Genomic DNA, 14,956 nt, shown 5'->3' on the forward strand with positions numbered 1-14,956 from the left:
GCGGTGTTGCGGTCTATATTCAGAACCACATTCCTGTAAAGCTTAGAGACGATCTAATGTTAAATACTGTTGAAGTAATATGGCAACAGGTTCAGGAAAATGGGCCCTTGGATTGATGAGGAATTGAAAAAATTGTCAGCCCAACTGATTGGCAAACGTACTGCAAATTAAAAAATCATGTGACTAAACTAAATAAAAAAGAAACTACACTATGAAACAAAGACAAATGATATAAAGAATGACAGTAAAAAGCTTAAATTACATGTTGGGAAAGAAAGCCAACTCGGCTCCTTCATTTATTGAATCAGATGGCTCATTCATCACAAAGCCCACTGATATTGCAAACTACTTTAATGACTTTTTCATTGGCAAGATAAGCAAACTTAGGGATGACATGACAGCAACAAACACTGACACTACATGTCACACCCTGACCTTAGAGAGCCTTTTTATTCTCTATTTGGTTACGTCAGGGTGTGACTTGGGTGGGCAAATCTATGTGTTCTATTTCTTTGTTGGCCGGGTATGGTTCCCAATCAGAGGCAGCTGTCTATCGTTGTCTCTGATTGGGGATCATACTTAGGCAGCCTGTTTTCCACCTGAGTTTGTGGGATCTTGTTTTTGCACAGTAAATAGGTAGCCTGCAGAACGTTACGATCGTGTATTCTTTTGTTGGTGTTCATCTTAATAAAGCACGATGTACGCTTACCTCAATGCGCCTTGGTCTCCTTCTAACGATGGACGTAACACTACACATCCAAGTATATCGGACCAAATTATGAAAGACAAGAATTGTACTTTTGAGTTCTGTAAAGTCAGTGTGGAAGAGCTGAAAAACGTAATGTTGTCAGCAGTGACAAGCCAACAAGGTCTGACAATCTGGATGGAAAATTACTGAGGATAATAGCAGACGATATTGCCACTTCTATTTGCCACATCTTCAATTTAAGCCTACTAGAATGTGTGTGCCCTCAGGCCTGGAGGGAAGCTAAAGTCATTCCACTACCCAAGAACAGTAAAGCCCCCTTTTACTGGTTCAAATAGCCAACCAATCAGCCTGTTACCAACCCTTAGTAAACTTCTGGAAAAAATTGTGTTTGACCAGATACAATGCTATTTCACAGTAAACCAATTGACACACACGAATTCCAGCATGCTTATAGGGAACGACACTCAACAAGCACAGCACTTACACAACTGACTGATGAACGGCTGAGAGAAATTGATGATAAAATCATTGTGGGGGCTGTCTTGTTAGACTTCAGTGCAGCTTTTGACATTATCGATCATAGTCTGCTGCTGGAAACACTTATGTGTTATGGCTTTACACCCCTGCTATAATTTGGATAAAGAGTTACTTGTCTAACAGAACACAGAGGGTGTTCTTTAATCGAAGCCTATCCAATATAATACAGTTACAATCAGGAATTCCCCAGGGTAGCTGTTTAGGCCCCTTACTTTTTTCAATTTTTACTAACGACATGCCACTAACTTTGAGTAAAGCCAGAGTGTCTATGTATGCGGATGACTCAACACTATACATGTCAGCTACTACTGTGACTGAAATGACTGCAACACTCAACAAAGAGCTGCAGTTAGTTTCAGAGTGGTTGGCAAGGAATAAGTTAGCCCTAAATATTTCTACAACTAAAAGCATTGTATTTGGAACAAAACACTCGCTAAACCCTAAACCTCAACTAAATCTTGTAATAAATAATGTGGAAATTGAGAAAGTTGAGATGACTAAACAGCTTGGAGTAACCCTAGATTGTAAACTGTCATGGTCAAAACATATTGATGCAGTAGAAGCTAAAATGGGGAGAAGTCTGTCTATAATAAAGCGATGCTCTGCCTTCTTAACAACACTATCAACAAGACAGGTCCTACAGGCCCTAGTTTTGTCGCACCTTGACTACTGTTCAGTCGTGTGGTCAGGTGCCACAAAAAAAGGACTTAGGAAAATTGCAATTGGCTCAGAACAGGGCGGCACGGCTGGCCCTTGGATGTACACCGAGAGCTAATATTAATAATATGCATGTCAATCTCTCCTGGCTTAAAGTGGAGGAGAGATTGACTTCATCTCTACTTTTATTTATGAGAGGTATTGACATGTTGAATGCACCAAGCTGTCTGTCTAAACTACTGGCACACAGCTCGGACACCCATGCATACCCCACAAGACATGCCACAAGAGGATGATTCTCTGGTCTGATGAAACCATGTTTGAACTTTTTTGTTCTGAATGCCAAGCGTTACGTCTGGAGGAAACCTGGCACCATGAAGCATGGTGTTGGCAACATCATACTGTGGGGATGTTTTTCAGCGGCAGAGACTGGGAGATTAGTCAGGATCGAGGGAAAGATACACGGAGCAAAGTACAGAGAGATGCTTGATGAAAACCTGCTCCAGAGTGCTCAGGACCTCAGACTGGGGCGAAGGTTCACCTTCCAACAGGACAACAAAATAGCTGTGCAAACCTGACAGAGCTTGAGAGGATCTGCAGAGAATAATGGGAGAAACTCCCCAAGTACAGGTGCGCCAAGCCTTTAGCATCGTAGCCAAAAAGACTCAAAGCTGTAATTGCTGCCAAAGGTGCTTCAACAAAGTACTGAGTAAAGAGTCTAAACGTACATATGTAAATGTAATATTTATATTTTTAAATGTTGTAATTTGCCAAAACCTTTACAAAAACTGTTTTTGCTTTGTCATTATGGGGTATTGTGTGTCGATTGATGACGGGAAAAAACGATTGAATCCATTTTATAATAAGGCTGTAACGTAACTAAATAACCTGTTGGATCTCTAGGGGCGCTATTTCATTTTTGGATAAAAAACGTTCCCGTTTTAAGCGCGATATTTTGTCACGAAAAGATGCTCGACTATGCATATTCTTGACAGTTTTTGAAAGAAAACACTCTGAAATTTCAGAATCTGCAAAGATATTGTCTGTAAGTGCCCCAGAACTCATTCTACAGGCGAAACCAAGATGATGTGTCAACCAGGAAATTAGCTCTGTTTTCCATTGTCTCCTTATATGGCTGTGATTGCGCAAGGAATGAGCCTACACTTTCTGTCGTTCCCCCAAGGTCTTAGCAGCATTGTGACGTATTTGTAGGCATATCATTGGAAGATTGACAATAAGAGACTACATTTTCCAAGTGTCCGCCTGGTGTCCTGCGTGGAATTCGGTGCGCAATTGCCAGCTGCTTGTACTTTTCCATTTGATATAGGGGAGAAACCATGCGTCCAAGAACGATATATCAATGAAGAGATATGTGAAAAACACCTTGATGTTTGATTCTAAACAACGTTTGCCATGTTTTCAGTCGATATTATGGAGTTAATTTGGAAGAAAGTTCGCGTTTTGAGGACTGAATTTTCGTTTTTTTTTTGGTAGCCAAATGTGATGTATAAAACGGAGCTATTTCTAATACACAAAGAATATTTTTGGAAAAACTGAGCATCTGCTATCTAACTGAGAGTATCCTCATTGAAAACATCAGAAGTTCTTCAAAGGTAAATTATTTTATTTGAAGGCTTTTATGTTTTTGTTGAAATGTTGCGTGCTGGATGCTAACGCTAATGCTAACGTTAAATGCTACGCTAGCTAGCTACTGTTACACAGATTATTGTTTTCCTATGGTTGAGAAGCATATTTTGAAAATCTGAGATGACAGTGTTGTTTACAAAAGGCTAAGCTTGAGAGATGGCATATTTATTTCATTTCATTTGCGATTTTCATGAATAGTTAACGTTGCGTTATGGTAATGAGCTTGAGGCTGTAGTCACGATACCGGATCCGGGTTTGGGAGATCAGAGAGGATAAGGAAAAAGTCAAGGGGTCTGAATACTTTCCCGAATGCACTGTATGTTGAAATGCACAACATCACAGGAACTCTTGATGATTATATTTGTTATGTGGGAGGACAGATTGATAACAGGCCTCATGAGGACATGAGTAAACACATGACCTTCGACAGATCCATCTTAAATCATTAGAATTCTCTTGAGCTGGATTGTCAAACCCATTGATAAGTGAATAAATATAAACACTGATGAGTGGATTTGATGTACATACAGTTGAAGTCGGAAGTTTAGATACAACTTAGCCAAATACATTTAAACTCCGTTTTTCACAATTCCTGACATTTAATCAGAGCAAAAAATCCCTGTCAGTTAGGATCACCACTTTATTTAAGAATGTGAAATGTCAGAATAATAGTAGAGTGATTTATTTCAGCTTTTATTTCTTTCATCACATTCCCAGTGGGTCAGAAGTTTACATACACTCAATTAGTATTTGGTAGCATGCCTTTAAAGGATTGAACTGGGGTCACAAAACCTGACTCAGTCTTCCCACTATAAGTTGGGTGAATTTGGCCATTCCTCCTAACAGAGCTGGTGTAACTGAGTCAGGTTTGTAGACCTCCTTGCTCTTTTTCAGTTCTGCCCACAAATGTTCTATAGGATTGCGGTCAGGGCGTTGTGATGGCCACTCCAATACCTTGACTTTGTTGTCCTTAAGCCATTTTGCCACAACTTTGGAAGTATGCTTGGGGTCATTGTCCAATTGGAAGACCCGTTTGCAACCAAGCTTTAACTTGGTGTCTTGAGATGTTGCTTTAATATATGCACATAATTTCCCTCTCCTCATGATGCCATCTATTTTGTGAAGTGCACCAGTCCCTCCTGCAGCAAAGCACTCCCACAACATGATGCTGCCACCCCCGTGCTTCACGGTTGGGATGGTGTTCTTTGGCTTGCAAGCGTCACCCTTTTTCCTCCAAACATAACGACAGTCATTATGGTTCTATTTTTGTTTCATCAGACCAGAGGACATTCCTCCAAAAAGTACGATCTTTGTCCCCATGTGCATTTGCAAACCGTAGTCTGGCTTTTTTATGGCGGTTTTGGAGCAGTGGCTTCTTCCTTTCTGAGCGCCCTTTCAGGTTATGTCGATATAGGACTTGTTTTACTGTGGATATAGATACTTTTGTACCGGTTTCCTCCAGCATCTTCACAAGGTCCTTTGCTGTTGTTCTGGGATTGATTTGCACTTTTCGCACCAAAGTACTAGGAGACAGAACGCGTCTCCTTCCTGAGCAGTATGGCGGCTGCGTGGTCCCATGGTGTTTATACTTGCGTACTATTGTTTGTACAGATGAACGTGGTACCTTCAGGCATTTGGAAATTGCTCCCAAGGATGAACCAGACTTGTGGAGGTCTAAAACAATTTGGAGGTCTTGGCTGATTTCTTTTGATTTTCCAATGATGTCAAGCAAAGAGGCACTGAGTTTGAAGGTAGGCCTTTAAATACATCCACAGAAACACCTCCAATCGACTCAAATTATGTCAATTAGCCTATCAGAAGCTTCTAAAGCCATGACATAATTTCTTGGAATTTTCCAAGCTTTTTGAAGGCACAATCAACTTAGTGTATGTAAACTTCTGACCCACTGGAATTGTGATACAGTGAATTATTAAGTGAAATAATCTGTCTGTAAACAATTGTTGGAAAAATTACTTGTGTCACGCACGAAGTAGATGCCCTATCTGACTTGCCAAAACTGTAGTTTGTTAACAAGAAATTTGTGGTGTGGTTGAAAAACAAGTTTTAATGACTCCAACCTAAGTGTATGTAAACTTCCGACTTCAACTGTATCTGTCAATGCTGTCAACCATGAAAACATCTTAATCAGGTCAGAAACACTGTTTCGTTACAGAATATTCCATGTGTTCTTTTCTCCTACATATAAGGGGTTTAGAATACTAATATCCCATAGAGACGCATGCATCAATACGTTGAGATTTTACATTGGGTAAAAGACAAGTAAGATGCTGCCATCGGTTGGAAATGAAACTATGTATAGCAATTACAGAGCATGTCTGTAATCAGTATCAATTAAAGATTTGGACGTAAGGACAATACCGGCTGTATCTATTCTTAATTATTCATAAGTCAAACTTAGACTTTGGGATATCTACCTTCTAATTTGATTTAGTATCGCCTGATGATGAACAGTGTATAGTATGGGACAAGAACAGACGCTTATGCAGAGATGACCTTCAAATCGTGACACTATTGCACCCATGCAACAGAGTGGAAAGGTTTCTCATAATGCTGGCATCAGTGTAAATTCAAGATGCATTATTCCCCTTCACTTGGTAGTGCAATGCAATTACCACTAGGCATTGACCAGACCTGCTCCCATTGCACACAGTTATACCACCTTGAAACATTGAATCCATATTATTGAGTTAAAGGCTATTTGGTGAGCATTTAGTACTAGGGGTCTTTGAAATTCCTTCAAATGTGCATTGGTCTTTAATTAACTGAGTTAATTGCTGAGTGAATGTAGTTAGTCCTAGTGTCAATAATAATAAATTACATTGCTAATTCATATACCAATGGTCTGCCTAAGCCTTAAGGTCTTTGACAATTAATTTGTGACCGTTTAGCTATTACGTGATAGCACATTCATTATTTGTATTGGGGAAAGAAGAAACACATAATCATGCTCAGGGTTTGTGTTGAAGAGTCTGACTAATTAGTCTGTGATGAATTAGCCCTGGTCTGATAATTCTCTCAAGAATGAATAAAAATTCTGCCTGAGGATCATGTTGGAGTTTGTTCAAATGACAAACTATTAGCATTAATAACAACATCAAATACTTTTTAGCTTGTGATCTATACTACCTACAATGAGCTCTGATTTTCCAGTTTCTGCAAGTAGCTCTTTAGTCCACTGGAAAAGGAATAATTGATTTACATTCATTTTCAGTGAAATACTGTGAATCTCCTGGAACAAATCATAATCAAATCATAATCTTTGTTTGACCCCTCACTGACCGCTTGTTTTTTTTTCAAAGACTACAGATGAGGTTTTATATTTATGTGTGGTAACTTTTCAAAATGATATACTGTAGTCCTACTAATATAAATAATAAGAAATGTATACCACTTTATATTTAGTTTCTCCCTGAAGCCTGTTTGTAAGGCTCAGTACAAATCAACCCCAGTGCCTCACTTAGTGTGTCACTCAAGCCTAGCAATGACACTTTGATGAATAACTTTGACCTTTAAGGAATGAATATTTTAATTCAGTGTAATCAATTCATCCTAGAGAGGATGATAAAAGGTCACCACATTCAATATTTGCAAAGGGATTTTGAAGAACATTCAAAGCAATATTCAAATTCCACGGGCAATTACAGCATCTAATTATTGTCATTAATGGAATATTTCCTCAGAAGAAATGTTGATTATCCACAATGTGTTTAGTTACGAGTTGAATCCTAGTGACTAATGTTGCTTGGAAATCTCCTACCAGTGCATGATTTACATCTGTTGTTCAAGTCAATTTAGGATGAGCCCTACAGTATACAAATGGCCATATTCCCTCTGTGTCTATTGTCTGGACAATGGTGCCAAGACAACTGAAAGGTGGCCCAATGAGCAAGGGGTGGGTTTTGTGTGGCAGTGGTTCTCCTCAAGCCCCAGTAAAGCTCAGCTAATGGAGCTATTGGAGTTGCTAAATTAATGATCTTTTTACCATAGCCCTCCTCATTTTAATTAATCAATCAATATCACCAGTCAATCGGGTCTGAATTATAGAGGGTAATTAAGAAGATGCACCATTAACACAGGCCTCAGGGACTCCTTGTAGCTAGAGGGTGGATAAAGCTTGGTTTCCCACAAATGTGTCCTTTAGTCTAAGCCTTCAAGAATGACTCTAGTTCAAGGGTGGGATGTGGATTACTGATTTGATTTGTTAGGATCCCCATTAGCCGACACATAACAAAATTACAGACAAAAGACTACAATTTACAGTGCCTTGCGAAAGTATTCGGCCCCCTTGAACTTTGCGACCTTTTGCCACATTTCAGGCTTCAAACATAAAGATATAAAACTGTATTTTTTTGTGAAGAATCAACAACAAGTGGGACACAATCATGAAGTGGAACGACATTTATTGGATATTTCAAACTTTTTTAACAAATCAAAAACTGAAAAATTGGGCGTGCAAAATTATTCAGCCCCCTTAAGTTAATACTTTGTAGCGCCACCTTTTGCTGCGATTACAGCTGTAAGTCGCTTGGGGTATGTCTCTATCAGTTTTGCACATCGAGAGACTGACATTTTTTCCCATTCCTCCTTGCAAAACAGCTCGAGCTCAGTGAGGCTGGATGGAGAGCATTTGTGAACAGCAGTTTTCAGTTCTTTCCACAGATTCTCGATTGGATTCAGGTCTGGACTTTGACTTGGCCATTCTAACACCTGGATATGTTTATTTTTGAACCATTCCATTGTAGATTTTGCTTTATGTTTTGGATCATTGTCTTGTTGGAAGACAAATCTCCGTCCCAGTCTCAGGTCTTTTGCAGACTCCATCAGGTTTTCTTCCAGAATGGTCCTGTATTTGGCTCCATCCATCTTCCCATCAATTTTAACCATCTTCCCTGTCCCTGCTGAAGAAAAGCAGGCCCAAACCATGATGCTGCCACCACCATGTTTGACAGTGGGGATGGTGTGTTCAGCTGTGTTGCTTTTACGCCAAACATAACGTTTTGCATTGTTGCCAAAAAGTTCAATTTTGGTTTCATCTGACCAGAGCACCTTCTTCCACATGTTTGGTGTGTCTCCCAGGTGGCTTGTGGCAAACTTTAAACTACACTTTTTATGGATATCTTTAAGAAATGGCTTTCTTCTTGCCACTCTTCCATAAAGGCCAGATTTGTGCAATATACTTGTTTGTTGTCCTTGTTTGTTGTCCTATGGACAGAGTCTCCCACCTCAGCTGTAGATCTCTGCAGTTCATCCAGAGTGATCATGGGCCTCTTGGCTGCATCTCTGATCAGTCTTCTCCTTGTATGAGCTGAAAGTTTAGAGGGACGGCCAGGTCTTGGTAGATTTGCAGTGGTCTGATACTCCTTCCATTTCAATATTATCGCTTGCACAGTGCTCCTTGGGATGTTTAAAGCTTGGGAAATCTTTTTGTATCCAAATCCGGCTTTAAACTTCTTCACAACAGTATCTCGGACCTGCCTGGTGTGTTCCTTGTTCTTCATGATGCTCTCTGCGCTTTTAACGGACCTCTGAGACTATCACAGTGCAGGTGCATTTATACGGAGACTTGATTACACACAGGTGGATTGTATTTATCATCATTAGTCATTTAGGTCAACATTGGATCATTCAGAGATCCTCACTGAACTTCTGGAGAGAGTTTGCTGCACTGAAAGTAAAGGGGCTGAATAATTTTGCATGCCCAATTTTTCAGTTTTTGATTTGTTAAAAGAGTTTGAAATATCCAATAAATGTCGTTCCACTTCATGATTGTGTCCCACTTGTTGTTGATTCTTCACAAAAAAATACAGTTTTATATCTTTATGTTTGAAGCCTGAAATGTGGCAAAAGGTCGCAAAGTTCAAGGGGGCCGAATACTTTCGCAAGGCACTGTACATACATTTAAAAACATTAACATGCAGTGTAACTATCATTTACACATACATGTCAGTACAGACACACAACAAGTAGGTCACATGGGGGAGAGGCATTGTGGCGTGAGCTGTTGCTTTATTTGTTGTTTTAAACCAGGTTTGCTGTTCACTTGTGCTATATAAGATGGGAGTTCCATGCACTCATGGCTCTGTATAATACTGTACATTTCCTTGAATTTGTTCTAGGGACTGTGAAAAGACCCCCGGTGGCATGTCTGGTGTGTTAAGTGTGCGTGTGTCTGTGTGTGTAAGTTGACTATGCAAACAAGTTGGAATTTGCAACACATTAATGTTTCTTTTAAAAACAAGAAGTGACGCAGTCAGTCTTTCCTCAAATCTCAGCTAACAGAGACTGGTGTCATGGCGCTGGCCTGGGGGTAGGTTTATGACAGTCATAAATACCTCTCTCCCCCTTTTCCTCTCTCTACCCTACTGATGGGACTATTGAAATTTAAAAATGGATGGGACTAAAAAAGTTTGAGATTTTAGGTTCCAACCGCTGTGTCTTTGTGAGACACGGTGTTGGTGAACGGATGATCTCTGCATGTGTGGTTCCCACCGTGAAGCATGGAGGAGGAGGTGTTATGGTGTGGGGGTGCTTTGCTGGGGACACTGCCTGTGATTTCTTTTAGAATTCAAGCACACTTAACCAGTATGGCTACCACAGCATTCTGCAGCGATACGCCATCCCATCTGGTTTGCGCTTAGTGGGACAATCATTTGTTTTTCAACAGGACAATGACCCAACACACCTTCAGGCTGCGTAAGGGCTATTTGACCAAGAAGGAGAGTGATGGAGTGCTGCATCAGATGACCTGGCCTCCACAATCACCCGACCTGAACCCAATTGAGGTGGTTTGGGATGAGTTGGACCGCAGGAAAAGCAGCCAAGAAGTGCTAAGCTTATGTGGGAACTCCTTCAAAACTGTTGGAAAAGCATTCCAGGTGAAGCTGGTAGAGAGAATGTCAAGACTGTACAAATCTATCATCAAGGCAAATCGTGGCTACTTTGAAGACTCTAAAGTCTAAAATACATTTTGATTTATTTAATAATTTTTTGTTTACTACATGATTCCATATGTGTTATTTCATAGTTTTGATGTCTACACTATTATTCTACAATGTAGAAAATAGGAAAAATAAAGAAAAACCCTTGAATGAGTTGGTGTGTCCAAACTTTTGACTGATACTGTACAGTATCTATTAGCTATTGACCAAAGCTGATATGAGTCTGGTGCTGCTGTCCTTGTTTTGCAGAGTCACTGTCCTTGAAGTATGATTTCATTAAACAGGTTCTGAAAAACTACAGACGGCAGCATTTTATAAATAATCATCAGTTGAATGCACGATAAATTATTCACCATATGCAAGTTCTCAGAGGCACAGTGTCTCCAGAGTGTCTTAAATTCTCTCAGTCTCTGTACCTCTCGGAAGTGACTGGCTGGGCAAGCTGTGGCTCTGCAGTGAAGATACCCATGTAAAACACATTCCTGTTTCTAACCCTCTACGACAGTGGTCACCAACCTTTTCTGAGTCAAGATCACTTTCACAGTCAAAAAGCAAGCCGAGATCTACCGCTCAGATTAGTTTAAAAACATTACTTAATATATATTTTTTTTACATTAACCTAATACAGCAGTTCTGTAGAAATGAGGTAGGCCTAATACAGTAGTAATACAGATCAACAGGATCACAACAAATTGGCTACAGTATGTGCCTGGTCTGACAATATTGTTCTTCTCAGAACATATTATATTTCAAAACTCAAGCTTTGATAAAAATAAAAAAAATTCAGTTGGTGAGGCACAGCTGAGCATAAATTTTAATAATTTGCAAATAATTTGCTTTTTTAATTTACTGGACTGATGGTACCTGTATCTGATGGTCATGGTGCTTTCAAGACAACTGAGAACTATGGGAAAAAAACAAAGTCAAATCATAATGTCAGTAATCTTCAGGTTGGAATGTTGGAGCTCAAGAAAGATGCTAGAGTTTCATTAAATTTCGTTAAATTCGTTAAATTGACCGTTCAAATTGATTTTACCCTGACGATTTTTCCTAGTTGTCTTGAAGTTGGAAATTTCCAAGTTCCCAGTTGTTTTGAACACGGCATTAGTCTCAGTGGCTGGAGGAAGAGAGCAGCAGAGGGTCCCCCTCTCACGGTCCCTGCTCTTTCCTTCCATTCCTCCAGTGAGAATAACCAGAGAGAGGGACATCGTCTTCAAACTGATGGTGAAACTCGAGTAGTATCCCACCTGCCACATGCACAAATGAATGTTGTTCCTATGACCAGAGAAAGTGAAATATTCCTCAATATTAAAATAGACACGACAAGCTGCTACTAATAATAAAAACGCATGGCTATCGATACACTTGGCTGCTCATTCATTGCAGCGCGAGTGTAAGTAGGGAAAAATGCATTTTATGTTTTGTAATAGTGTTGAATAAAAACAGTGATGAAAGTGCTGAATAAAAACTTAGACATGAACTCACTCATAAAAACAGCAGCTATTTGCTGTGTTTTAAAAGTTCTGAAATCTCACTTAAACTAGTTTAAAACTTTGCTGGTCCTGGGGTCATGGAAGCTGTAGGCACAGTGATTTGACCTATCCAATTGACCAGTGCAGTAAGCACACTAGAGCCACAGATCTCCCGGTCGGCTAGACAGGCAGAGTTTCTCTTTTCAGACAAATGAAATGGTTCAAAATGGGAACACTTTGCCTAACCAAAAACAAATCAAAAACAAAAAAGGAGTGCAAGCCTTTATGCCTTTTGAACACACCTACAGCGTCATCTGGATATGTGTGCAACAGAAGTTCAACCTTCACCTCTGCTACCATTTCTGTCAAGCCTTCTACGCATACAATTTGATGAAAATGTTTGATTTGTCCAACGTATGCACCACAGAGAATGCAATAAAACTGCCTCTGCAACACAATGCTGCAAGGCAAACACAGTGTTCCAGTTGAAATGAATGTACTTCTGGTGTACCGAAAGCAATGACGCTGTAGGTGTGTTAGGTGATCAACTAGGAATGTATTTAAGATTGACCGGTTGGTGACGACTGCTCTACTACTATGTGAAAAATATCTCTCTACTTCTCTCTACTCTAAGCAAAATCAAACATCTGTCTTATATTCCTATGAGAAGTCAATGTTTTTTATGAGGCACATGGCAGCCAGACATTTTGTGATTGACAGACTCATATGTTTATTGGAGCTCATTCATTTTGGCAGTAGCTAAAGGCTCTTCATGTAGATGTGAGAGAGAAATCATTTTTCACTCGGCTACTGTATGATGCTGCTTTTGCATTTACTGTGCCAAGTACAATGCCAACATGCACAGTCTCTTAAAATCACTGAGGTGTAATTGTGTAGAAAAACCTTCACAAAGCTATTGGCGCAAATTTGGAGCATTAAATGAATTCGAAATATTATGGGTAGTTGTTTATTAGCAAGAACATTGTGCTAGTAGCACATGTTGTATGTTAACTTTACAAATCAATACCAAATGGGGCTAAAAATCGATTCATCTATTTGCAAAAGACTACTGTGATAATGAATGGAGATTAATCCTGACATCGCAAGCATAATTCATACCTAGTACACATTTTTATTACAGGTTTCTATCACCATTATAGGCAGTAGTGTTAAATGGTAGTAACTGCAATAAGGTCAACTAAGGGTCAAGCCCATTGCTGAGGTTAATAGTTCAAAAGAAAATCAATAAAAAAGCAATAACAGCTACGATGTCTCACATGATGTAATGCTTATAGTAAAAGGGGATTGCTGCTGGCTCAGAGCAGTGCGGTTGGTATTTTTCAGATTGTTTATAGGAAATGGCTGGGGTTTGATGTGTACCATATCCTTACTGTTGGAGTTGCTTGTGTTACATTAAAGATAATTATCATCGACAGCATCTGCTACTTTCTTCGTTTTTTTTTGTGTCTCACAGCCGAGGGCAATACTGAAGAGGAGCAGCACAAAGACTATAAACCACGACTAGATGAATAGTCTAAAACTTAAGTGAAAGAATAAACAAGCAAAGATATGTTACATCGCCAACATCTATTCAAGTCTGAACACCTCAGGCACTGCATTTTCCATTTTGTTCCTGAAGGAATGCTAGGGTTATACTTTGATACCTCATCCAAGAGAAGATTGAGTGAAACACATGGATTATGGACGCAGCATTTACCGTGTCCTCCTTCACTTCCCTTTCCATCCATCACGTGAGAATGTGAGTCCATTGAACTGAGAATGAGGGCTGAACAAAGCTTGAGAAGTCATGTGATGCGGTGAACACAAGTCACTTTGTTGTCGTACCGCCGAGAATAAAGATAGTATTGATTTTACACTAAACATTTTTAGCTAGCAGTGTTTCTCTCCATGAATGGAGTGAATAGCTTTCAAATGATCTCTGGAAAAATATTAAAGTCAGGCTGTTTTCAAGGCCATGCACTGTTTAAAGGGATTATGTATGCCTGTGGCGCTAAAGTAGTTGGACTGTTGGAGGGACAATATTTTTTCCCATCCCTGGGGCACATGCCTCTCATCACATGGCCCAAATGCTCCAGCCCATCTCTATATCTCCATGGTAGGAATTGGAGCTATTGCAGCTCTGCCATGGTTGCTGGGGCCATCTGCTCATAAAGAGTGGCCATACCAATCAAGACCAGTGCAAAAACATGATTAGCATTCTTCATGTATTTCGTACTGTACCTTGCCATTCTTGGCTGTGTACAGTGTATTGGGGAAATACCATATTTGCATGTATGTGTTCATTAACCTATATTGTACAACCACTTGCATAATTATGTAACTGGTTGTGAACCTTGAAACTCTGGCTAAAAACGTCCAACTTTTCTCCTCTAAGCAAACTTTAGGCCCCATTTCCTGTCCCCTAATTCACATATTATGTCACGGTACAGTGATTGGGCTGTAAGTGAAGTTTCACCAAGAGTGCATTGAATTTAAGCAGGGCTACATTTCAGCCTGCATCACCTCATTTTACCCTGTAAGGCTTTTGGATCTGGCTCCTTACATCATCCCACTGCAGCCCAAACTTAGTTGGAGCTCTGGTACCTCTAGAGAGAGACTTGTCCTCTGTCCTGCGATGTGACCTCTGTCCTGCGATGTGACAGTGAGGAACGGCCACTGAGCTGCAGACTCACCATCCTCTTCCCTGCGTCCCCTCTGGCTCCTGAAATGCCTCTGCTGAGGCCTCTGAGCTCTCACTGCTGATCTATCACCTCTCTGCCACCACACACACACACACACACCATACACACACACAGACAAAGTTATAAGAGGGCAAATTGAGCATTTGAAAATGTGTTGGCTAAAACAGAGACAAGAAAATGTGTCATACTCTCTCATTGTCAGCCTCCAACATTCTATGATAATGCCCTTCAATTATCTCGAATGATACATCAAATCAAATGTTATTGGTCACA

At 40.0% G+C, this 14,956-nt stretch overlaps 1 protein-coding gene across 2 annotated transcripts in view; it reads left to right on the forward strand.

Annotated features, from left to right (window-relative positions):
• LOC110520081 (beta-1,3-galactosyltransferase 1-like) overlaps positions 1-14,956 on the forward strand; it is a 120,492-nt gene that overhangs the window by 36,287 nt on the left and 69,249 nt on the right. Inside the window, exon 1 of one of the 2 annotated variants that reach the window (XM_090229740.1) lies at positions 3,117-3,516. The exons of the other annotated variant lie outside the window; for it this stretch is intronic. The gene's annotated coding sequence lies outside the window, so the exon portion shown is untranslated. Of the gene's footprint in view, positions 1-3,116; positions 3,517-14,956 lie in introns of those variants that run through there. 2 annotated transcript variants of the gene reach the window in all.

This window comes from Oncorhynchus mykiss, chromosome 3, assembly GCF_057628025.1.
Source record: "Oncorhynchus mykiss isolate SJ-2025 chromosome 3, ASM5762802v1, whole genome shotgun sequence".
NCBI lineage: Eukaryota > Metazoa > Chordata > Actinopteri > Salmoniformes > Salmonidae > Oncorhynchus > Oncorhynchus mykiss.